The 26,148-nt window shown below is 38.2% G+C and overlaps 1 protein-coding gene and 1 long non-coding RNA gene across 3 annotated transcripts in view; one reads left to right on the top strand and one right to left on the bottom strand.

Annotated features, from left to right (window-relative positions):
• STARD3NL (STARD3 N-terminal like) overlaps positions 1-7,034 on the bottom strand; it is a 50,156-nt gene extending 43,122 nt beyond the window's left edge. For both annotated transcript variants that reach the window (XM_060108201.1, XM_060108200.1), the window contains exon 1: positions 6,819-7,034. The gene's annotated coding sequence lies outside the window, so the exon portion shown is untranslated. The remainder of the gene's footprint in view (positions 1-6,818) is intronic.
• Positions 7,035-10,200: 3,166 nt separating this feature from the next.
• LOC132496044 (uncharacterized) overlaps positions 10,201-26,148 on the top strand; it is a 213,644-nt gene continuing 197,696 nt past the window's right edge. The window contains exon 1 of the long non-coding RNA XR_009533367.1: positions 10,201-10,326. This is a non-coding gene — a long non-coding RNA (uncharacterized LOC132496044). The remainder of the gene's footprint in view (positions 10,327-26,148) is intronic.

The following is a 26,148-nucleotide window of genomic DNA, read 5'->3' as shown; positions in this document are numbered from 1 at the left end:
TCCCTGGTGGCGCAGTGGTTGAGGGTCCGCCTGCTGATGCAGGGGACACGGGTTCGTGCCCTGGTCCGGGAAGATCCCACATGCCGCGGAGCAGCTGGGCCCGTGAACCATGGCCGCTGAGCCTGCGTGTCCGGAGACTGTCCGCAATGGGAGAGGCCACAACAGTGAGAGGCCCACGTAACACACACACACACACACACACACACACAAAACAAACAAACGAAAAAAAACGGAGGAGGACCAGGAACAAGTTCTGGAGACTGGGCCATCCAGGGTGGGGGAGGGGCCCACGTGAGGGAGTCTTAGGAGGTACAGGGGACCGAAGGATGGGGCAGATCTGGAGGCCATGAAAAGTCAGCCTAAGAAAAGGAGTTTGCTTTTCACACCAGAGCAGGGGCATGATGGCACACAGGCTCAAGGAAAATGCTGCAAAGGCCAGCAGAATTCCATCCGCTACTAAAGCAGGCAGATAGCCTGGTCTTACCTAGAGAGTTAAACCATACTCAACTGCTTACTGGCTGTTAAAAAAGTAAGGTATGGTTGTGGTTCAATTCTCCAGGATACAGCCATTGAATTCCAGAATTTATGTTTTCTCAGTGTCATATAAGATATGGGTTTTAACACCTGGACAAGCAGAGGTCATAAAAGCAACTGTTATGAGTGATGCTGCTGAAGGACATAAAAGTACAGAACTTGCGAACTGAGTCTGGGCAGCAGAGCATTAAAATTTCAAAGTGTGACGGATGGCCAGCCTATCCTTATAAGAAAGCAAGACAACCATTTCTAGCTAGAAGCTCCACCCACCCATCCTTATTTTCAGAGCCTTCCAAGAAGCGAAACTTTCGCCCTCCACAGAGAATCTACCTCCTTGCCCCTCATCAAATGAATATACAATTCTCTATAATGTTACACTGCTGCAAAGTCTCCACAAAAAAAGACCACAAACTAATGGCCCGGCACCAAATCTTGTCCATATGGAGGTGATACTCTTTGCCTGTCTAGCGGCTTGCACGATGTTTTGTAAACACTGAATTGCCAATATTAAAAGATAAGAATTTTTTCACACAAATAAAATCCAGATTTCTAGCTTCTCTTGAAAAACAGGCAATTCTGGCAAGGCTCCCCAGTTCACTCCAGCCACCTCACAGCCCTGCTTGATGCCACTGGCATTTGTTTTGTCCCCTGGTTTACATGGGTCTTTGGATGCCAGACAGTTTGCGCCCAGCCTGTTGGAGGCGCTGGGCCAGGGTTCACAGAGCAGTGCCTGGTTTCACATCCAGTGTGATTGTTGACTAGTTGTGTAACCTCGGACAAGTTACTTAACCTCTCTATGCCTCAGCTTCTCCTTCCATAAAATGAGGACAATAATAGGACCCACCTTAGAGGGCTGTTGAGAGGAATAAATTGGTTTATATAAAGCAGTTGTTCTCAAGGTGTCTGGGCTATGGAGGGAAGGACTCTCTGCTCACTACCCCCTTTAGGAAAGCTGGCATTGTCTGGAGACATTTTCAGTTGTCACAGCTAGGGGAGGGGCCCCTGGTACCCAGGGGATAGAGCCCAGGGATGCTGCTAAACCCCTTATTACACACAGGACAGCTCCCACCACAAAAAATTATCCAACCCAAAATGTCAACAGTGCTGAGGATGAGAAACCCTGACCCACGTCATTTAAAACAGCACCTGACATAGAGGAAGCCTTCTCTAAGTGTCAGTTGTTTTGTTGTTTGTTTTTGTTTTTTTGTGGTACGCGGGACTCTCACTGTTGCGGCCTCTCCCGTTGCGGAGCACAGGCTCCAGACGCGCAGGCCCAGCGGCCATGGCTCACGGGCCCAGCCGCTCCGCGGCATGTGGGATCTTCCCGGACCGGGGCATGAACCCGTGTCCCCTGCATCGGCAGGTGGACTCTCAACCACTGCGCCACCAGGGAAGCCCTAAGTGTCAGTTTTTATTAATAATAACAGAAGCAAGTCCTGGCTGGTGCTCCAACCTCAGCTGGAGAAAATTCTAATTTCTCAAGAGCTCCTTGTGTTCCCTTGGAAGAATTTAACATACGATACCAATAGGAAAATGAACTTGAAATTCTCTGGTTCTACATCATTAATTCAGCAAGTGATTGATTAATTAAAGAAAGAGTTATGAGAGTACATTTTCCTGAAACAAAAAGCAAACAAGAACATGCTCTAGTGAGCAACAATGCACAGTGTCTGAAAAGTAAACTGTCCTGGAAAATATGGGACCTGGAAACCTGTGATTACCGCAACTTAGAAGGCACTAGACTGAATTCCTCCAAACTCCAAGCTTAATACAAAGGATGCCCACCAGTCCCAAGATATTTTTTGGAAAACTGTGATGAGACAGGAAGTAGAAGAGAGAGGTTTTAAACTAAAGAGCCTGCCAAACCCAATACCAGCCAATGCTTGCCCAGGAAGATCCCACAGACTTAAATAGCTCAGTCCGGGATCCTTGGTGAGAGGTCCTGCTTTGACCGTGAGTCACAACAAGAGGTGTCTCCCAGATCCAGGGCAACTCACTAGCAAAGCAAGTGTAACAATCCGGAAAAGGCCTAAGCTGTACTGATACACTCTTAATAGGCTACCAGGAATTCTGCTGCAGAACATCGGAACGAGTGCCGGCCCACACTAGCCCCTGCTGCCCTGAACCAGGAGTGCTGATCAGGCTCCTCTGCCTGGCACTACAGGAGCCCCTGGCTAGTCCTCTGGGCTTCAGTTTTCTCATCTTCACTATTAAAAACTGGGATTACTGTTATTTTTTTTCCAAAGCCATAAACACAGAGAACACTGATTTTTATTTGCAACAATGTGTCTTCAATATTTACAGCCCAAAGAGGTGAGTTCCTCTCAAGGGACCCCTTGGTAACTGTAGCAGTCAGACCCTTAACTGGAACAGGAAAGAGGTTCTATTGAATCAAAGCCAAGCAAAGCATAACAATGCTTCCCGCAAAGAGGAGGTAATAAAAGCTCTACAACTCTAAAAGGGCTCAACTAAACTACAGGGCTCTATAATCTACAAAAAACTTTGCATGTCTAACATGAATTGTTAAGTCCCTTTTAAGCTCAAGCCAACATATATTTGAATACCTACATACAATATAGTGTATTACCAAAGATACCAAGGTTGGTAAACTGTCACGAGAAAGACTACCAAAAATGCTGTGAAAGAGAAGGCTTCCATTAAAGAGATACAGGAAGTATCTCATTGAGGAAGGAGCACAGATGGAAACAGAGGCAGAGGTAGAACTTTGGCTGGGTTTGTCCATCTAGAAGGCATACGAGGCTGTAGGCAGAGCACAAGCAATGGCACTAAAGCTGGAAAGGCCAGGAGTCCCGTTTGGGGCACTGAGTTCATGGTGGAAGGACAGCGCTATAATTTGAGTCCAAATCATGACAGCCTAGACCTTCAGAAGGTGGAGGTCAGTTGCATGAACAATCTTAAAGGATAGAGATACTCAGTCAAAACAGCCCATAGATGACTTAAAGAGCAAAAGCTCTCTTTTGGCTAAATTTAAATATCTTCCAACGTTTAAGAAAGAAGGTGTTACTAATTCTAATAACATTATTCTGATGTGACTAATAGAAAAGACAATCTCCACTAAGTTATAGGAGAGTCAAAAAGCCACCAGAAAGTAAATTTAGCTATTTGTTAATTTACTATTTTTCATCAACCATATCCCAATTATAATTAATAAAATCAGCAAACCTTAGAAATTAAAAAAATGGGTATTTTTAAATTGTAGAAACAAAGTAACCCATTTTCCAACCATATAATTTAGGAACTGATTTTTACTCATTTTTTAAAAATGATAATACATTACACTAAGAAAGAGAAGTTGTATTCCAGAGCTGACCCAACAGCTTGCTCAATTACAGGAAGAAACTCTACTTGCCAGAAGAAACTATGAGCCAGCAAACACTTGGCAATATTCCCATACTTGTAAGCAAATGGTTAAAGCTGGGAAAACAGTAAATTTAAAACTCCCTTACAAAGATTTCCGAAGTTAAAACGTCATTTTGAAACCACTTTCTACTAAGAGAACCAAGATTCATCCAGAATATTTATACCTGCTCACTGCTGAAAAAGAGAAGTAAAATAAAACAAGGGGTTATTTTAGCCCGAGAAGCAGCACTGTTTCATCTTTTAAAAATTGCCTTGTATGAGTTTATGGACAGTAAATTCATGATGTTGAAATATTATCTTTTTGTGTATACAGAAACTCCTTGTGAAGGGACTTTCATGAAGTAAGTATAGCAGAAAAACAAACAAGCAAACAAGAACACTAGGCTGAGAATCAGCAGGGCGAGAATCTGGTGCCAATTCTGCCTTGAAAAGCACTGAATATCAATGGGCCTCCACAGTCTCACCTTTAAACTAAGAAGACTGAATCACGATCCCTAAAATGCTATTTCATAAAATATTAATTTCAAATAATAGAGGTTTGTAGTTGTTATGTACTCGGGAAGCGCTGAGGTGGAGTAGCATGGATTAGGCTTTGGGTGCAGGCTAACTGGTTTCAAACCCGGGCTCCCTCAGTACCAGCTGGGTGGCCTGAGGCAGAAGCTTCCTCTTCCACCAAGAAGGGATAACATTTACCTTTGCAGTAGAAAGTTAGAAGGATCAGAATGTATATAATGCACCTGGTACATTGTAGGCACTAAATAAAGGCAGACGTTAAGTCTCTGGTCAGTAATAAAAGTTTTAATGGAAAACAGTAATCCACTTGACAATGCAGTTTCCTAGAACTCCGCGTGGGGAAGTGCAGGGACTTAGTGTCTGCACATCAACACTGGAGAGGACTTGTGCTTGGGAGCAGGAAGGATAAAAGCAGGGAGTGGAAGATAAGCAGAGGCTCAGAGTCTTGCCAGAAATAAGAATGAACAGGAAAGAAACAGCTTGGGACACAGTGCTTGAAGGAAGACATTTTTCCATTAAGAAAGAGGACCATCGGTAAAAAATATATACATATAATGATTTACTACAGTGATTTCATAACCAATATAAAGCAGAGAGCTGGTTAGCTTCTATGAATGTCACTTAAAAAAATGGAGAGCTTTGACTATATCTAAATCCTATTTCCTTTGTTGGGCTGCAATTCTTACCTGGGGTTCAGATGACCTCAGTCCTGCCTGCCTCTTGAATGTCATCTCCTCCCCGTGTCTCCCCATCTCCCTCTCCCCTAGGTTCACCTCACTCCAACCACACAGCTTCTCATCTATCCCTGGAACATGCCAAGCTCCTTTTTCCTTCAGCTCCTTTGCACTGTTATTTCCGCTTGGAAACTTCCAGCCATCTTCCCATGGCTGACTCATTCTAAACACTCAGGTCTCCTCCAAACTTCCTCAAGGAAATCTCCTCTGACCACCCATATCTAAATTTCCCTCCACATCCCAGTCACGCTCCAGCCCCTTCCTTTGTAATATTTTTTTCTAGCATTTATCATTATCTAAAATTGTTATTTTTGTTTATATATTTAGAGTATCTCCACCAAAATGGAAGGTCTTGAGGGCAGGACCCTTATCTAAATGTTTCAGTATTCAATCCCCAACATCTAAAACAAAGCATGGCATAGATGAGGCACTCATCAGATAAATTTGTCCAAAGACTAAAGTCAAATGATAATAACCATTCTTCTGTGAACCTAAGTAAGGAAAAGTCCCCTGAAGCGGCTTTAATTTCATTTCTTTAATGCAGTTTTATGCAATAATGCAGTCTTAAAAGGTCAATGTCTGAGACGGCAAGATTTAAAGAGAATAAATTCTTCACAATACAAAATACTACATATGGATACATATATCCTATAGTACACATTTTCACTTTATGAGCATGAATTATGCCCCACCTTATTAGAACCCATAGATAAAGCAACGGTACCCTAAGTTGTTTTGTTTTGTAAGGGTGTATGGGTAGACAGTGTGTATATATATATATATGTGTGTGGGAATTATCTTTCAGAACCCTTCTCAACAAAGAATTCTGAGAAACAAACAACTAATTCCAGTATTAGTATTGAGAGGTTCGACCTGTTACTTTGTTACCTTGCTAAACTTATCCAAACTATTACTGAGTCAAGTGATGAATTCAGTGATTCCATCTGTGAAATAGAAGACAAATGACATGGTGAACAACTGGCACATGAAGAGAGTGATAAGAAAAGTTCCACAATGTTAACTCATGTTTGAACTAAGAGACAGAGAGAGAGAGAGAGAGAGAGAGAGAAAATCCCTTTCTAATCCTAAAACAAAAATAAGCATGCTACTGAGATTTCAAAATATGGCCAGATACCCATGAGTGGGCAAAGCAGTGAACTGAAACCAGAGCCAGAACATTCGTGACTTGAGCTTTAATTTTTCAATTTTGTTTCGAACACAGCTTTTCTTGATGAATAAAAGAGGTCAGTAACCGACCTTGTCTGTATAATCCACGCATCACCCCAGTCACCATTCTTGGTCATTCTGTAGGGCCCAAGGGGCCAGCACCAGTCTGGACCCCACCGAGGGCTCCTCGGGGTCCGCAGGGTTAAGGAGTGGAGACCTCGCTACCTGCATCCATCCCCTGAATCCCAGCCCAAACCCCGGATGAAAATGGGCTCCGCAATCTGCAACTTCACTTTTGTACCCTTTATAAATACAGCCTGCCTAGCCCCTCCTCCTCCCCGGAGGACGGCAAAGGGCTCAACAAACACAACCGGACGCTCGGCTCTGGGCTCCGTTCGCGGGTCTCCAGTGAGTCCCGGGCAAATCATCTGATCCCGGATGACTCAGTTTTCCAATCTGTCAAATAGGGTGACGAGAAACCCAGCCTACCTCATCGGGTGGTTCCGGGCCGGCCGCCCTAGGCTGGCCCGGCGACAGCGGCTCTGGGGCTGCGCCCGCTGCACTCTTCGCGGGCGGAGGGGCGGGGCTCGGCGGGGCTGGACCGGGAAACAAGCCCTGCAGACGTCGCGCAGCCCACCGCCCGCGGACAGCGGCCCCCGGCTCCTCGAGTACCCGGCCTGTGACGTCAGCACGCTGACGTCGACGCACAGAGGCCGCATCTAGCCCGAGGGACCAAAGACCAGGCTGAGGGCCTGAGTGCCCCCCGTAGCAGAGCAGCGATTGGTGGCTGACTCTGTCAATCATCTACTGCCCAGTAAGCGTCGCGGGAAGGCGGGAGAGGGCGGGCCGGCCTGCCCTGAGGAGAGAGTGGGAATCTGGGACTCCGGCTGGTTGGATTTGCCGCAAACCCGCACCACACCGTTTTGTGACACGTCGCTTCTCCCTCCTCAACCATTCTTTTTCCGCCTTCCTCCAGTCTCTCGGTGGGGATTTAGGCTCCAGCTCTGGAAAATAATCATGGGACTGGATTTCAGGGCCTCGGGGCTCTCCAGGAATGAAAAAGTAGGACATTTCAGTTTCTCTGTTCAAGAGTCACCTCAGCTTTGACTTCTCCTCAGACCCCTCCAGACTTAGGACACACCCTTTCTCTGCGCTCTATCGCATAACTAACACCTCAGTCTTAATATAGTAGTCACATTCAATTATATTTGTATCGGTTTTCGCACGAAATTGGCATCCTTTAGTCATTGTTTGACTTCACATTATATTTTAATGAACCGTTTTTCCAATAGATACTACAGTTACATCGTTCAAATACAGGAGGGAATAGGAGGTTTCAGAGTAAACGTTCTCCTTCCGCTTCCAGGTCCTCAGGCACTCGGTTCGCCTGTTGAAGTCAGTGCCTGAGTCAGGGTTGCTGATATTATTCATATTAAGTTACACATAACCATAAATGTAAACATCACACATTAGGCTAATCCTTTTCAGGCAGGAATTACAAACCAGTCCCTATATGGTGACTCCTAGTTCCTCTGCATCTAAATATGTGTAGATGTAATTTTTTTCCCCCAATCAACATTATACCCTCGAGATCTTTCCGTATCTCTATATAAATTTATCTCATTCTTTTAAAATACTACGTGGTAGTTCTCAGAACCAATAGATTTAATTTATGATTCTTTTACCCCCGGACATGTATCCATAGTTTGTTTCTTTTTTGGTTTTCTGTTAGAAGCGTTGCTACCTTCAGCGTGTGTTTGTGCCTTTTTGCACATATATCCAAGTGTTCTCTAGGTAGAGATACTAACGTGGGTGCGCTGGATAGAGCATGCACATTTTCAATCTCAGTAGTAGATTTCCCTCTATTTACTCCTCAAAGTAGCTGTTACAACTAACATTACTACCGTAAAAAAATGAGCACCCCTTCCCTGCACCCTCGCCAAAATTGATGAAATACAATTTTTAAAATTTTCTGAATGGATGTGCGAAAAATTGTTAAGAGATATCATATGTACAAAAGTGCGATAATCCCGAGGACGTATCTTGGTAACAAAGTAAACGAACGTGTGTTACCACCTCCTAGACCAAGATGTTAAATGTTTACCAGCAATATAGAAGCTCTCCTTGTGCTCCATCTTAGTCATTGCAACCCCTACAAAAATGGTCACTGTTCTGAATTTTATCACCAAAATTAGTTTTGCCTGCTTTCCAATGGTTATAAATGGCCACACATAGTATGTACTCTTGTGTGGCTCTTTTCACTCAATAATATGTTTGTAAGATTGATCCATAGTAAAGAATATAGTAGTAGTTTATTCATTTTCATACTTGTATATATCCCCAGATTTCTTTATCTATTCTAATATTGCTTAACATTGGGTTGTTTAAAGTTTGGGGTGACTCCAAATGATGAAATATGTAGTCATTGACTACAAATGATGCTGCTGCTATGAATATTCTTATACCTGTCTGTTGATGTGCATAGTTACACATTTGATTTTGATATATACCTAGGAGTAGTATTACTGTGCCACAGGATGTACATATATTCATGTACATAGTTACACATTTGATTTTGATATATACCTAGGAGTAGTATTACTGTGCCACAGGATGTACATATATTCAGTATTAGTAGACACTGCCAAATAGTTTTTTGGTTTTGTCAATTTACAGTCCACTAGCAGTGAATGAAAATTCCAGTAGCTCCACACCTTTGCCAGCACTCGATATTCTCAGTTTTGTGTTCAACTTTTTTAGTTGTTTGTTTTCAACTTTATTGAGACAAACAATATACAAAAAGTTGCAAAGATTTAATGGATACATTTTAATGAATTTGGACACATGCATAGACCTGTGATACCATTACCACAAACAAGGTAATAAACATATCCATTGACAAAACTCTAATTCACAAAGATACATGTACCCCTATGTTCATAGCAGCACTATTTACAATAGCCAAGACATGGAAATGACCTAAGTGTCCATTGACAGATGAATGGATAAAGAAGATGTGGTATATATCTATAATGGAATACTACTCAGCCATAAAAAAGAATGAAATGATTCCATTTGCAGCAACATGGATGGACCTAGAGATTATCATACTAAGTGAAGTAAGTCAGAAAGAGAAAGACAAATAGCATATGATATCACTTATGTGTAGAATCTAAAATATGATACAAATGAACTTATCCATGAAACAGAAACAGACTCACAGACATAGAGAACAGACTTGTGGTTGCCAAGGTGGAGGGGAGAGGGGGAGGGATGGATTAGGAGTTTGGGATTAACAGATGCAAACTATTATATATAGAATGGATAAAAAATAAAGTCCTACTGTATAGCATAGGGAACTATATTCAATATCCTGTAATAAACCATAATGGGAAAGAATATTAAAAAGAATATATATATATGTGTGTATTTAAATACACACACACACACATATATATATAACTGAATCACTTTGCTGTACACCAGAAACTAACACAACATTGTAAATCAACTATACTTCAGTAAAATAAATTTTTAAAAAAAGTGTCCATCACCACTAAAATACTTCTTGTGTCCCCTTGCTTTTTTCTTTGTGGTAAGAACACATAGCAAGAGATCTGCTGTCCTAAGTTTTTAAGTAAACAACCTATGTTAACCATGGGTTCTATGTTGTACAGCAAATCTCTAGAGCTTATTGGTCTTGTATATAACTGTAACTTTATAACCATTGAAAAATTCCCCATTTTCTCCTCTCCCATCTTTTGACAACCACCATTCTGTTGTCTGCATCTATGAGTTTGTACTAAATACTTGATTTAAGTGGAATCATGCAGTATCTGTTATTCTGTGACTGACTTATTTCCAGGCCTAATGTTTTCCATGATGATGCTGCATCTCCAGCTCCTCCCTCTGAACTTTGTGTGAGCTGCGGGCTAGGCTGGACTTTGGTGTCTGCCTTTCAGATGGTTGGCGCCATAAGAGGGCCACGTGTGTGCAGGTAAGAGGTTCTGCTACAACTGCAGGTCTCCCTCTCCCCATCCCCAAGTACAGCTCAACTCAGCCCTCACCTCACACTCCCCCAGGCCAGGCGCCTGAGCCCCAAAACTTCTCTGCCCGCTCCAGGTTTGGGCTTTGGGACACCACAGCTGCTGAAGCAGCCCATGAGAGGTTTTAGCCCTGAATTTTGTATTCCAGAAATCTTTAGGCATTATCTAGAAAAGACAGATGCTGTAAAGAGAAAGTGATGATTGAACCGAATGAAGCAATGTCAGAGTAAGAAGATGTCTCTGGTTGTGCACCTGATCTATATCACATGCCTTTTAAGCAATTAGAACTCGATGGTGCAATTATTTGTCACCCAATTGAATCTGAAAGGCAAGAAATACATGGAGTAGCACTTTAGCTTTTGCTTCAGTCAAAGCAGTTGTTACTTAGATAAAAGGACATTTAAAATGAAAAATGAATTTTGATAATAATGTAGAGGTATACATAATATTTACTTCTAGATCCATCCATGATGTCCCAAAAGGTAGGATTTCCTTCTTTTTTAAGGCTGAATTACATTCTGTTGTATGCATATACTACATTTTCTTTAATCTGTTGATGGAAATTTGGGTTGTTTCCCAATGTTGACTGTTGTGAATCATGCTGCAGTAAGCATGGTAATGTAGATATCTGTTTAAAATCCTGATTTCACTTCTTTTGGGTATATATCCAGGAGTGGAATTACTGGATCAGATGGTAAAAGTAATATAAAATATGAACAGACTAATAACAAGTAGGGAAATTGAATTAGTAGTAAAAAAAAACTCTCAACAAAGAAAAACCCAGGGTCAGATGGCTTCCCTGGTGAATTCTACCAAACATTCAAAGAAACTTAACACCAGTCTTTCTCAAACTTCTCCAAAAAATTGAAGAGGAGGCAACATTTCCAAATCCATTTTACAAGGCCTATATTACCCTGATACCAAAAGCAGAAAAAGACATTACAAGAAAATTGCAGCTCCATACCTCTGATGAATGTAAATGCAAAAATTTGTAACAAAAATTCTAACAAACAGAATTCAACACTACATTAAGAGTATTATATGCCATGATCAAATGGACTTTATTTATGGGATACCAGGATGGTACAGCATATACAAATCAACCAGTGTGATATACCACATTAACAAGTGAAGGATGAAAATCATATGATCATCTCAATAGATGCAGAAAAAACATTTGATAGTATTCAACATCCCTTCATGATAAAAACTCTCAGCATATTAGGTATAGACAGAATGTACCTCAACATAATAAAGACCAAATATTAGAAGCCCACAGCTAACATCATATTCAATGGTGAAAAACTGAAAACTTTTCCTCTAAGATCAGGAACAAGGCAAGGGTATCCACTCTCACCACTTATATTCAATGTATAACATAGGCAGTCCTAGACAGAGCAACTAGTCGAGAAAAAGAAATAAAAAGCATCCAAATTGAAAAAGAAGAAGTAAAATTGTCCCTTTGTGGAGATGACCTGATCTTATATATAGAAAACCCTAAAGATTATACACACACACACACACACACGCACACACACACACCTGTTAGACCTAATAAACAAATCCAGGAAAGTTTCAAGATACAAAATCAATATACAAAATTTAGTTGCATTTGCATACACTAACAGTGAACTACCAAAAAATAAATAGAAAGATAATCTTATTTACAATAGCATCAAAATCAATAAAATATTTAAGAATAAGTCTAACAAAGGATGTGAAACTACAATACACTGATGAAAGATATTAAAGAAAACACAAATAAATGGAAAGACATCTGTGTTCATGGATTGGAAGACTTAATATTATTAAAATGTTCAGACTACCCAAAGGAATCTACATATTCAATGCTATTCCCATTAAAATTCCACTGGCATTTTTTTACAGAAATAGAAAACAATTCTAAAATTCATATGGAACACTGAAAGACCCAGAATACCCAAAGTGACCTTGAGAAAGAACAAATCTGGGGACATCACACTTCCTGATTTCAAAATATATTACAAAGCTGCCATAGTTAAAGCAGTATGATACTGGGATAAAGACAGACATATAGACCAATAGAACAGAATAGAGATCCCAGAAATAAACCCACAGACATATAGGTAACTGATCTTCAACAAGGGCACCAAGAATACACAGTGGGGAAAGGATAGTCTCTTCATTAAATTGTGTTTGGAAAACTGAATATTCACATGTAAAAGGATGAAAATAAACATACACAAAAATCAATTCAAAATGAATTAAAGATGTAAACAAAAGATCTGAAACTATAAAACTAGAAGAATATGGAAAAAGCTTCATGAGAGTAGGCTTGGCAATGATTTCCTGGATACGACACCAAAAACACAGGCAACAAAAGTAAAAATAGACAAGTGGGACTACGTCAAACCAACAAGGTTCTGCACAGTAAAGGAAAAAATCAAGAGTGAAAAGGCAACCCAAAAGTAGAAGAAAATATTTGCAAACCATATATTTAATAAGGCATTACTTTCCAAAAATTATAAGGAACTCCTACAGCTCTTTAGCAAAAACCCCCAAATAACCCAATTTAATGGGCAAAGGATTTGAATAGATATTTCTCTAAAGAAGACATACAGATGGCCAACAGGTATATGAAAAGGTGCTTAATGTCACTAATCATCAGGGAAATGCAAATCGACCAACATGAGATATTACCTCACATCAGTTAGGAAAGATATTAACCAAAAAACACGTGTTGGCAAGGATGTGGAGAAATTGGAACCCTTGTACCCTGTTGGTTGGAATCTAAAATGGTGCGGCCACTATGGAAAACAGCATGGAGGACCTTTGGTAATGTTATACATTCGGATGCATCTGTAGGCTATCACATTATGGATTTAATTTGCGTTTTTTGGATGACAAAAAGTTTAGCACCTTTTCATGTGTCTATATATCATTTAGATATTGTGAAATGCCTTTTCAAGTCTTCTGCCCATTTTTAAATTAGGTTATCTGTCTTTTTCTTACTGATTTCTAGGAGGTTTTCTATATTCTAGATAGGATTCTTTGGCAGATAACTGTATTGTGGATGTTTTTCTTACTCTGTGGCTTTTTCATTGCAAAATGAATCTTTGACTTATTAGAATCTTCTGCAAGTTAGTACTTTCCCTAGTTTCCAGACAATGCAAGGACCTTAGAACACTTGAATTTCATTTACCCAATTCCTGATTTTTGTGCAATTGTTGTCACTTATTTTAATCCTGTTTCATCATTTTAAAACCCAACAAAATACTATTTATTTTAAACAGACAATATTAGTTTAGATTTATCCTTATATTAATGCCTTACTTTGCTTTGCGTTGCTTTTTGCATTTCTGGGATTAAATTTGAAATCATTTCATTCTTTATTAAGTTTTAGAGCATATCTCCTGGTGACAAAAATCACTACCGGGCTATCTAAGATGAGATACCTAAGCTATCTTTCTTGGCTGCTTTGGATACTCTCAGATGCTACTGTTTCCTTTTCAAACTTAATCCAGCACTGTGGTTATTCATGGTGGGAAGTTGGTCTGATACCATATACTCAATTATAGCTCAGAATGGGGTGAGCATGTTGACAGGTGTGAATAATATTATTTTAGTGACCCTTAGGCTAGAATAGCACTGTGCACCATAAGAAAATCATGTTTGAATGTCAGTGGTGAAAATGGCAGAGTACACATGTTCAATGGCTTATCCCACCACAGAAATTTTGAAAAATTAAGCAGAAACAGTCAGAATCAATTTTTTCAGAAGTCAGGAAAACAGGCAAAGGTTTCAAACAACCAAGGAAGTGCTGAATCAAGACAAGGCAACTTTATAATGGTAGAAAGGTTTTGGGTATTTTTACTTGCCCTTGACCAGCCCCCTCCCAGGTACTGCAGTGGTCTTAAAAATATGAAAATATTTACTTAAAGAGATAAACTGTAATTTGGATTTTTAAGGATATAAGTGATATAAACCTGTAAGACGGTAAGTGGAAGATGGAGGACAAGCGTTATAGGAAGAGAAATGGCAGCAGTAATGTGTGAGTAACCTTGAGGGTAGCCGTGATTGAATGGTACATGAAATTATAGGTCTCTGAATTATCTAAATTGAAAAGTCACTTTAGGTTCTGAGAGGGCCTATGGTTGGTAATATGACGAAAGGCGGGATTAACGCATTTTTTCTTAAAATTCTTCTTGTATTTCCTTTATCACTAGTTTGCAGCTAAAATAATCGTAGGAGTTTGTCCAAAAGGGACAATCCTTTTAGTAATTTAATAATTAGACACATTGTTACCAAACCAAACTTGGATCTCTTTGCCCAAAGTGCAGCAAAGCCAATCCACTGACACCAGGTTGTGGTGAAGGAAAGTACAGCATTTATTGCAGGGTGCCAAGAAAAGAAAATGGGTAGCTTGTGCTAAAAAGATTGGAACTCCCCAATGACTTTCAGGAAAGGGTTTTTAAAAACAGTGGGAGGGACAGGGTCATAGGGTGTGTGATCAACTCGTGCACAATTCTCTGGTTGATGGTGAGGTAACAGAGTGAAGTTTTGGGAATCTGAATTATCAACCTCTGATTCCAACTGGTTGGAATCAGTCTACATGTTGGTGGGCAGCATGCAGTTAACTTCTGCCTGGTGGAAGTTTAGGATCTGTAAAATAACTCGAGGATATGGCTCAGGATATTATCTATGGCCCTTGAGGAGGAACTAAAAGTCCTTGACTTTGTTTTATGGGTAAATTATTATTCTGGTCTTGCTTGACTGTTTTTGTTTGTTTGTTTGTTTCAGCATTTTCTCACTTCTCTGATTAAATTTGCTCTTTGGAACTTGGGAAAAGCCTAGGGGGCTAAAGTTTTTCTACAAACAAGAGGTGGGGGGCATGTGGGGTTCTGTTCCCAGGAAGGCCCAGCAAAGTCCTGCTTGGTTTCAAAATCACTGGTGCACACTGCAACTTAGTTCCCACTAAGTGATACTACTATATAAATAAAAAAGTGAAAAACCTGGGATAGATGATTTCAACTTAAAAAAGGAAAAGCACACCAATCCTGGAGAAGAATGAAATAGTAGATACCTGTTAGGAAGGGCAGTATCTATACCACGTAAAGTGACATGGGTTCTGGGCAACTTGGGACATTTGGGTCTGATCCAAGATAGACTTTAAATATTAATTTACTTTAAAACAGAATGTAAATTCATATTGAATTTATTGAAAAGACAACTTCAGCTGCAGCAATTTAAGTATTAGAAGTCTAAAAGACTAAGTAAAACCCGACTTATGAGACCAGTGCTAAAGTTAGAACTTCATAGAAGTTTGCCAACCCAAAACATCAGTGAATTTGTTCATTCTCATCCTGTTCTCTCCTAATTTGAGGGATCTGGTTGCATTTTGGTGAAGCCGTTTAGCTCACCACGGTCTCTCTTGTAACACAGGACCACAACCCCAATGAGCATCCTCTTCTGCTCCCGAGTGAGTCAAGACAGCCAGGAAGGAGGCTTTCTTCTGCCACTGTGACTCACAGCACATGAGACTGAGTTGGTGCCCTAGAGTAGGGAACCACTGTAGCCCCCCCTTACATGTGGACCTGATGTTAGCCAAGGCTGGTCAAACCACCAAATCCACATGTCAAATTAGACCTTCATCTTGCAAAGTTGCTAAGAAGTCATACAGAGGTTATTGTCGATTCTTCCCAGCTATGTTTGTAAAGTTTTCACACAATGCTTATGTTGGCAAGAAGCAGCTTCTATAAGATTCTAGTGGTAGCATGTGAGGAAGGGCCAAAGTAATGGCAGAATATTGAGGAAAACAATGTTTGCTATTATCATTAATTTTTTTCAAAGAAAGTTTTCCACATCGCTTTTTTGCCTTTTTGGGGTTTTCTTAGTCTCTTTGTAATCTGATGTTCCTTCTATGTTAAAAAAGGAATTCAAGTAAAAACATTGTTAGTAATTCTTAACTTTTGGGAGCACCATGTTGATATAAAATTTCTCCATAAAATTATGCTATCCATAAAAGTGCTTTTTTAAAAAAGAGAAGGAATACAAGCAGACAGCACTATAATGCTCAGTATTTGTTCTTGGTGAACCCATTCACTATTACCAGGAACTGATAGAGTTAGTGAGGTATTTTTTTCTGTTTAAAAAATTAGTTTGTTTAAAAATTTATAGCAGTGATTTTGACCCTGCTGAAGTTGAAGCTAAAGGGATGGAGAATGGGGAAGAAAGAGAGATGGAATGGGAGGCAGGTAGGAAAGGTGTTAACTGTAATGTAATTTTGTAAGATGGCTCCATGATCTCTGGACCTGGGAGTTTTGTATTATTTTAACTGTGGTTTGTTTTTTAAAAAAACAAAAAACATCTAAGACAATATTTACCATCTTAACCATTTTTAAGTGTACCATTCAGTAGTATTAATTATATTCACATTGTTGTGCAACTGATCTCTAGAGCTTTTTTATCTTGGAAAACTGTACCTCTGTACCCATTGAGCAACAGCTCCCCATCTCCCCCTCACCCCAACCCATGGCAACCACGATTCTACTTTGCTTCTGTATATCTGACTACTTTATATACCTCATATAAGTGGAATCATATACTATTTGCCTTTTTGTGACTGCCTTATTTCTTATTTCACTTAGCATGATGTCCTAAAGTTTCTTTCATGTTGTAGCATATGACAGGATTTCCTTCTTTTTTAAGGATGAATAATATTCCATTGTATGGATATACTACATTTTCTTTATCCATTCATTCTTCCATGGACATTTAGGTTGCTTCCACCTCTTGGCTATTGTGCATAATACTACAATAAATATGGTTATGCAAAATGTCTTCCATCCTGCTTTCAATTCTTTTGGATGAATACCCAAAAGTGAGATTGCTGGATCATATGGTAATTCTATTTTTTTTTTTTGAGAAACGTCTATACTGTTTTCCATAGTGGTACATCATTTTACATTCTCACCAACAGTGCACAGGCTTCAAACTTTTCTGTATCCTCACCAACACTTGCCATTTTCTGAGTATATATCTCTGTGTGTGTGTGTGTGTGTGTGTGTGTGTGTGAGATATCTCATTGCAGTTCTCTAATGATTAGTGATGATAAACCATCTTTTCATATGCTTGGTGGCTGTTTGGATATCTTCTTTGGAGAAATGTCTATTCAAGTCCTTTGCACATTTTAAAATTGTTTTTTTTATTGTTGTTGAGTTGTATTCTTTATGTATTTTGGATATTAACCCTTGTCATATATATGATTTGCAAATATTTTCTCCTGTTTTGTAGGTTGCTTTTTCACTTTGTTGATTATCTTCTTTAATGCACAGAAGTTTTTAAGTTTGTCGTTTTTTCCTTTTTTTGCCTGTGTGTTGGTGTAATATCCAAGAAATCAATGCCAAATCCATTGTCATGACGCTATTCCCCTATGTTTTCTTTTACAGTTTTACAGGTTTAAATCTTATGTGTAGGCCTTTAACACATTTTGTTCTAATTTTTGTATATGGTGTAAGGTAAAGATCCAACTTCATTCTTTTGCATGTGGATCCCCAGTTTTGCCAGCACCATTTATTGAAGATACTGTCCTTTCCCCATTGTGTGGTCTTGGTACCCTTGTCCAAGATTATATAACCATATGCGTGAGTGTTTATTTCTGACCTCCCTATTCTATTCCTTTTGTCTATATATCTGTCTTTATGCAGTACCACACTTTTATGATTACTGTATCTTTGTAAGGCTTTAAAATCAAGTATGAGGCCAACAACTTTGTCCTTTTTCAAGATTTATTTGGGGTCCCTTGAGATTCCATACAAATTTTAGGATGGCTCTTCAATTTCTTTAAAAATGTCATTGGGTTTTTCATAGGGTTTATATTGAATCTGTAGATTGCTTTGAGTAGTATGGACATTTCAACAATATAAAGTCTTCCAATCCATGAACATGGGATATCTTTTCATTTATTTGTATCTTCTTTAATTTCTTATAGCAGTGTTTTGTAGTTTTCAGTGTGTAAGTCTTGTTCCTAAGTGAATTTGTTCCTAAGTGTTTTGAGTGAGTTTGTTCCTAAGTATTTTGTTCTTTTTAATGTTACTGTAAATGGAATTGTTTCCTTAATTCCCTTTTCAGGTAGTTTATTTTTAATGTATAAAGCACAACTGTTTTCTACCTGTTGCTTTTGTATCCTGTACCTTGCTGAATTTGTTTTTTAGTTCAAACAGTTTTGTGTGGGTGTGGGTATGTAGTCTTTAGCTGTCTACATATAAGTATATGTCATCTGTGAACAGAGATCATCTTACTTCTTCCTTTCCAAACTGGATGCCTGTTTTCTTAACTAATTGCTTTGTCTAGGACTTCCAGTACTATCTGAATAGAAGTGATGAGGGTGGGCATCCTTGCCTTGTTCCTGATCTAAGAGGAAAAGATTTCAGTTTTTTCTATGTTGAGTAAAATGTTAGCTGCAGGCTTTTCATATAGGACCTTAATTATGTTGAACTGGTTTTCTTCTATTCCTAGTTTGTTGCATGTTTTTATCATGAAAAGGTATTGAATTTTGTTAATGCTTTTTCTTCATTGATTGAGATGATCATGTAGTTTTTTCTTCATTCTATTAATGTAGTGTTGATACACTACATTAACACTACAAATTGATTGCTTTTATGTGTTCAACCATCCTTGCATTCCAGGAATAAACCTCATTTGGTCATGGTAGGATGCTTTTAAGATGCTGTTTAATTCAGTTTGTTATTATTTTGATGAAGATTTGTATATCAATATCCATCAGGGATATTTGTAGTTTTCTTTTATTGCAGTATCTCTGTCTACCTTTGGGATCAGGGTAATACTGACCTTATAAAATGATTTTGGAAGTGTTCTTCTTCAATTTTTTGGAAGAGTTTGAGGAGTATTGGTAATTTCTTCTTTAAATGTTGGTAGAATTCTGCAGAGAAGCAGTCTGGTCCTGGGCTTTTCTTTGTTGTAAAGTTTTTGTTTACTGATTCAGTCTCCTCACTGATTATAGATCTGTTTAGATTTTTAATTTCCTCATGATTCAGTCTTATTTGGTTCTATGTTTCTAGAAATTTATGCATTTCTTATATACTATCTAGTTTGTTGGGTATAATTCTTTTTTTTTTTTTTTTTTTTTTCTTTTTCTTTTTGCGGTATGTGGGCCTCTCACTGTTGTGGCCTCTCCCGTTGCGGAGCACAGGCTCCGGATGCGCAGGCCCAGCGGCCATGGCTCACGGGCCCAGCCGCTCCGCGGCATATGGGATCCTCCCAGACCGGGGCACGAACCCGTATCCCCTGCATCGGCAGGCGGACTCTTAACCACTGCGCCACCAGGGAGGCCCGGGTATAATTCTTTATAGTAGTCTCTTTTTTATTTTTTACATAGTAGTCTCTTATAATCCTTTTTATTTCTGGAAAATCAGTTGTAATAGCTCCTATTTCACTTCTGATTTTATTTATAAGGGTCCTCTCTTTCTTTCTTAGTCTAGCTAAGGGTTTGTCAATTTTGTTGTTTTTTCAAAAAAATTAATTCTTATGTTTTGTTGATTTTTCTATTTTTCTATTCTCTATTTCATTTATTTTTGTTTTAATCTTTATTATTTCCTTCCTTCTGCTAAATTTATACTTAATTTGTTCTTTTCTGCTTCCTTGATATGTAAAATTATGTTACTGACTTTAAATCTTTCTTCTTTTTTAATTTCAATATTTACTGCCGTAAACTTTCCTCTTAGTACTGCTTTCACTGCACCCCATGAGTTTTGGTATGTTGGGTTTTTTTTTCATTTTTATTTGTCTCAAGATATTGTTTTTTTCTTTTTTGACTCATTTATTCTTGGGTGTTGTTTAATTTCTGCATTTTGTGAATTTTCCAGTTTTCCTTTTGCTATTGATTTCCACTTTCATCCCATTGTGTCCAGAAAAGGTATTTGGTATAATTTCAATCTTCTTAAATTTGTTAAAATTTATTTTGTAGCCTAACATGTGGTGTATCCTGGAGAATGTTCCATGTACACTTAAGAAGAATGTGTATTCTGCTGATGTTGGGTGGAATGTTCTGTATGTCTGTTAGGTCTAATTGGTCTATAGTATTGTTATTGTTCAAGTCTTCTGTTTCCTTATTGATCTTCTGTCTGGTTGTTCTATCCATTATTAAAATTGGGCTAATGAAGTCTCCTACTATTATTGTGTTGCTGTCTATTTCTCTCTTCAATTCTGTAATTCTGTTTGCTTTGTAGATTTGAGATTTCTGATGTTAGGTGCATATATATTTATAATTGTTATGTCTCTGTGATAACTTGACACTTTTATCATTATAAAATATCCTTCTTTGTCCCTTGTGACAGTTGTTGACTCAGAGTCTATTTTGTCTGTTCAATCATGGCCACCCCTGCTCTATTTCAGTTGCTATTTGGATGGTATGTCTTTTTCCATTCTTTCACTTTCAGCCTGTATGTGCCCTTAGATTTCAAGTTAGTATCTTGTAGACAGCATTTGGATGGATCTGTTTGGGTTTTTTCCTAATCTTTCTAATCAATCTATGTCTTTTGGTTGCAGATTTTAATCTGTTTACATTTTAAAAGTAATTACTGGTAGGGGAGAACCTGCTACTGCCATTTGTTAATAGTTTTTGATATGTCTTGCAGCTGTTCTGTCTCTTTTTCTCTTGCTACCTTCCTTGCGTTTTTTTGTAGTAATATACTTTGACTCCTTTTTCATTTCCTCTTATAGATCTTCTATAGGTCTTGTTTATGGTTACCATGGAGATTACATAAGACATCTTAAAGTTATAACAATCTATTTTAAACTGATAACAACTTAACTTACATTTCATGCAAAAACTCTGCTTCTTTACATTTACACTTCCCAACTTTCTGTTATTGATGTCACAAATTACATCATTTACATTGTATATCCATAACATAGATTTATAGTTATTTTAAATTCTTTTGCCATTTAAATTCTATTCCAGAAATAAAAGTGATTCATATACCAACATTACAGTACTTGAGGATTCTGTATTTGTCTATATATTTACCTTTTCCAGAGAGCTTTATTTTTTTGTATATATTTTCTTTAAATTTTTGTATATTTTACTTTAAATTTTTGTATATTTTCATCTTGCTGTCTAGTGTCTTTTTCATTGAAGTATAGTTAATTTACAATGTTGTGTTAGTTTCAAGTGTACAGCAAAGTGACTCAGATTTGTTTATTTATTCATTCTTTTTCAGATTCTTTTCCATTATAGATTATTATAAGATATTCAGTATAGTTCCCTTTGCTATATAGTAGGTCCTTATTGTTTACCTATTTTATATAAAGGAGCATATATATGTTAATCCCAAACTCCTAATTTATCTCTTCCCCCACCCCCACTATCCCCTTTGTAACCATAAGTTTGTTTTCTATGTCTGTGAGTCTATTTCTGTATTGTAAATAAGTTCATTTGTCTCTTTTTTTTAATATTCCACATATAAGTGATAGCATATGATATTTGTCTTTTTCTGTCTGATTTATTTCATTTAGTATGATAATCTCTTGTTTCCTTAATTTCGCTTTCTGATATTTTGTTGTTAGTGTATAGAACCAGCAACTTTACTGAATTCATTGATGAGTTCTAGTAGTTTTCTGGTAGAATCTTTAGAATTTTCTATGCATAGCATCATGTCATCTGTAAAGAGTCACAGTTTTACTTCTTTTCCAATTTGGATTCTTTTTATTTCTTTTTCTTTTCTGATTGCTGTGGCTAGGACTTCCAAAACTATGTTGAATAAAAGTAGCAAGAGTGGCATCCTTGTCTTGTTCCTGATCATAGAGGAAATGGTTTCAACTTTTTACTGTTGAGTATGATGTTAGCTGTGGGTTTGTCATATATGGCCTTTATAATGTTGAGGTATATTCCCTCTGTGCTCACTTTCTGAAGAGTTTTTTATCATAAATGGATGTTAAATTTTATCATAAGCTTTTTCTGAATCTATTGAGATAATCATATGCTTTTTATTCTTCCGTCTGTTAACGTGGTGTGTCACATTGATTGCTTTATAGATATTGACAAATATTTGCATCCCTGGGATAAATCCCACTGATCATGGTGGATGATCCTTTTAATGTATTGTTGGAGTCAGTTTGCTAGTATTGTGTTGAGTATTTTTGCATCTATTTTCATCACTGCTGTTGGCCTGATGAAAAATTTTCTTTCTTTTTGATATCTTTGTCTGGTTTTGGTATCAGAGTGATGGTGGCCTTATAGAATGAGTTCAGAAGTGTTCCTTCACCTGTGAAGCCATCTGGTCCTGGACTTCTGCTTGTTGGGAGATTTTAAATTACTGATTTAATTTCAGTCCTGGTAATTGTTCTGTTCATATTTTCTATTTCTTCCTGGTTCAGTTCTGAGAGATTGTACCTTTCTAAGAATTTTTCCATTTCTTCTAGGTTGTCTGTTTTATTGGCTTATAGTTGCTTGTAGTATTCTCTTATGATTCTTTGTATTTCTGTGGTGTTGGTTGTAACTTCTCCTTTTCCTTTCTGATTTTATTGATTTGGGCCCTCTCCCTTTTTTTTTTCTGAATAAGTCTGGCTAAATGTTTATCAATTTTATCTTCTCAAAGAACCAGCTTTTAGTTTCACTAATCTTTTCTGTTGTTTTTTAGTTTCTATTTCATTTCTTTCTGCTCTGATCTTTATGACTTCTTTCCTTCTACTAACTTCACATTTTGTTTGCTCTTCTTTCTCTAGTTGCTTTAGGCATAAGGTTAGGTTGTTTATTTGAGATTTTTCTTCTTTCCTGAAATAAGCTTGGAATGCTATAAAATTCCCTCTTAGAACTGCTTTTGCTGCATCCCATAGGTTTTGGATTGCTGTGTTTTCATTTTCCTTTATTTCTAGGTTTTTTTTTTATTTCCTCTTTGATTTCTTCAGTGACCCATTGGTTGTTTAGTAGCATGTTGTTTAGCCTCCACGTGTTTGTGTTTTTTTCTTGTAGTTGATTTCTAGTCTCATAGCATTGTGGTTGGAAAAGATGCTTGATATGATTTCAGTTTTCTTAAATTTATCAAGGCTTGCTTTGTGGCCCAGCATGTGGTCTATCCTGGAGAATGTTCCATGTGCATTTGAAAAGAATGTGTATTCTTGGGCTTTCAGATGCAATCCTCTATAAATATCAATTAAGTCCATCTGGTCTAATGTGTCATTTAAGGCCTGTGTTTCCTTATTGGTTTTCTGTGTGGATGATCTGTCTATTGATGTAAGTGGGGTGTTAAAGTCCCCCACTATTGTGTTATTGTCAATTTCTCCTTTTCTGCCTGTTAACATTTGACTTATATGTTGAGGTGCTCCTATGTTTGGGTGCATATATATTTATAATTGTTATATCTTCTTCTTGGATTGATTCTTTGATGATTATGTAGTGTCCTTCTTTGTCACTTGTAACAGTCTTTATTTTAAAGTCTATTTTCTCTGATATAAGTATTGCAACTCCAGCTTTCTTTTGATTTCCATTTGCATGGAATACCTTTTTCCATCCCATCACTTTCAGTCTGTATACGTCTCTAGATCTGAAGTGAGTATCTTGTAGGCAGCAAATATACAGGTCTGGTTTTCATATCCATTCAGCCAGTCTGTGTCTTTTGGTTGGAACATTTAGTCTGATTAGCAACTAAAAGAAAAATATGTTGACACATGGTCAGACACTATTTTAATATTTTATAGGACTTAGAATTTGACGTCTCTGCCATGGAATTTGTTAGATACTTGGAGTACAGAATCATGTGGAAGTTGTAGAAAAGATATTTTGACCAGTAGATGTCTAGTATACCTACAAATTTGAGCTTTTCACTGAAATTTCATTAGTTTTGCATGTTCTGATGTGTGTATGTGAGGTAGGCATACTGATTGCTGATGCTAAGAAATTGTCTATAATATCTGGAAAGACTCTGGCAAAAAGACTGCATTAGTTTTATAGCTCCTTTAACCACGTACCACAAACTAAGTGGCCTTAAATAACAGAAATGTATTGTCTTACAGTTCTGGAGGTTAGTAGTCTGAAATCAAAGTGTCAGCAGGATCATGCTCCCTCTGAAAGCTTTAGGGAATATCTTTCTTTGCCTTCATATAGCTTCTGATGGTGGCCACAGTCCCTGGCATTCCTTGGCTTGCAGCTGCATCATTACATTCTTGGCCTCTGTCATCACATGGTGTTTTCCTTGTGTGTCTCTCTTTAGTTGTCTTCCTTTTCTTATAAGGACACTGGTCATTTTAGATTAAGGACCGATCCTACTCATCTAATTACATCTGTGATAACCCTGTTTCCAAATAAGGTCACATTTGGAAGTGACACATCTGAGGTATGGGGGGTTATGACTTCAGTGTATCTTTATAGGGCACACAATTCAACCCATAACAACGACTAAACCCAGTTGTAGAGGTACTGGAGTAGTAGTGGTCAGATTACCTAGAAATGTTATAAAGAACAAAGAACAAGACAGAAGTCCAGTTATAAGAATCAGAACAGAAGCTCAGAATGAAACTGAGATCAAGGATAACTTACTGCCAAAGCAGACAGTTAGCAAAAGAGATAATATATTGTGGCTAAGGCTAGAATTTCTTCTAGAACTATAATATTGGGGTCAGGTGGAGAGAGGGGATTACAGAAATTGGAAGCCAGATAGGTGCATATAATCATTAACAGTTGTATCTCATATTTAGTGCTGTGAATCACTTTGTATAATCCTTTAAAGTTTTTAAACCATCTTTTATGTGCCAAGTCCTCTGGCAAGTAGCTGGACAGGTACAGTGATAGTAGGTGCAGTATGTCCCTTAGGGCTATCTCGCATTTTGCCAAGACACACATATGGCATTTACAGTTAACCCTTGAATAATATGGGGGTTAGTGTCGCTGACGCCAGGGCAGTCAAATTCCATGTATAATTACAGTCAGCTCTCTATATTGAGATTCTGTATCTGCACATTCAACCAACTGGATTGTGTAGTATTGTAGTATGTATTTATTGGAAAAATCCATGTATAAGTAGACCAGCACAGGTAAAACCCATGTTGTTCAAGGGTCAACTCTACACACAAATGTTACTGATATGGGGCAATCAGACTGATAATTGATGCATAAAACATGTTATTGAATGGAGGGAAGGGATGAATTGATCTTGACAGGGAGGATATATGTTCTGTGCCCCTCAGCCCACCGCTCCTTTCCCCCACCCCGTTTTGGTTTCTGTTTTCCTCTGTTCCTTCTATGTTGATCTTGGCAAGCATGTCTTCCACCCTTACTGTCTGACACTGGACCCAAAGACACTGTTATAGACTAAATATTTGTGTCCTCCCCAAAATTCACATTGAAACCTAATGCCCAATGTGATGGTGTTAGGAGGTGAGGCCTTTGGGAGCTGCTTTCATCATGAGGGTGGAGCCCTCATGAGTGAGATTAGTGCCCTTATAAATGAGACCCCACAGACCTCCCTAGTCCCTCCTGCCATGTGAGGTTACAGAAGATGGCTGTCTATGAGGAAGGGGCTGTCACCATACATCAGATCTACTGGTGCTTTGATCTTGGATTTCCAGTCTCCAGAACTGACAGAAAAATTTCTGTTGTTTATAAGTCAACCAGTCTATAGTATTTTGTTATAGTAGCCCGTATGGACTAAGACAGCTTCTTTCAGTCTTTATTTCTGCTTTGGTGTTTGCTGGCTAGAAGGAAAGAGGGAAGGAAGGTGGGAGGGAGGAATAGACATTCTCAGTGTACCAGTGAGAAAGTGGGGTGGGGAGGGAATTAT

The sequence above is a fragment of the Mesoplodon densirostris genome, chromosome 9, assembly GCF_025265405.1.
Source record: "Mesoplodon densirostris isolate mMesDen1 chromosome 9, mMesDen1 primary haplotype, whole genome shotgun sequence".
Taxonomy (NCBI): Eukaryota; Metazoa; Chordata; class Mammalia; order Artiodactyla; family Ziphiidae; genus Mesoplodon; species Mesoplodon densirostris.
The sequence above is the reverse complement of the archived record's forward strand: the minus strand, read 5'-3'. Positions and strand labels throughout refer to the sequence as shown.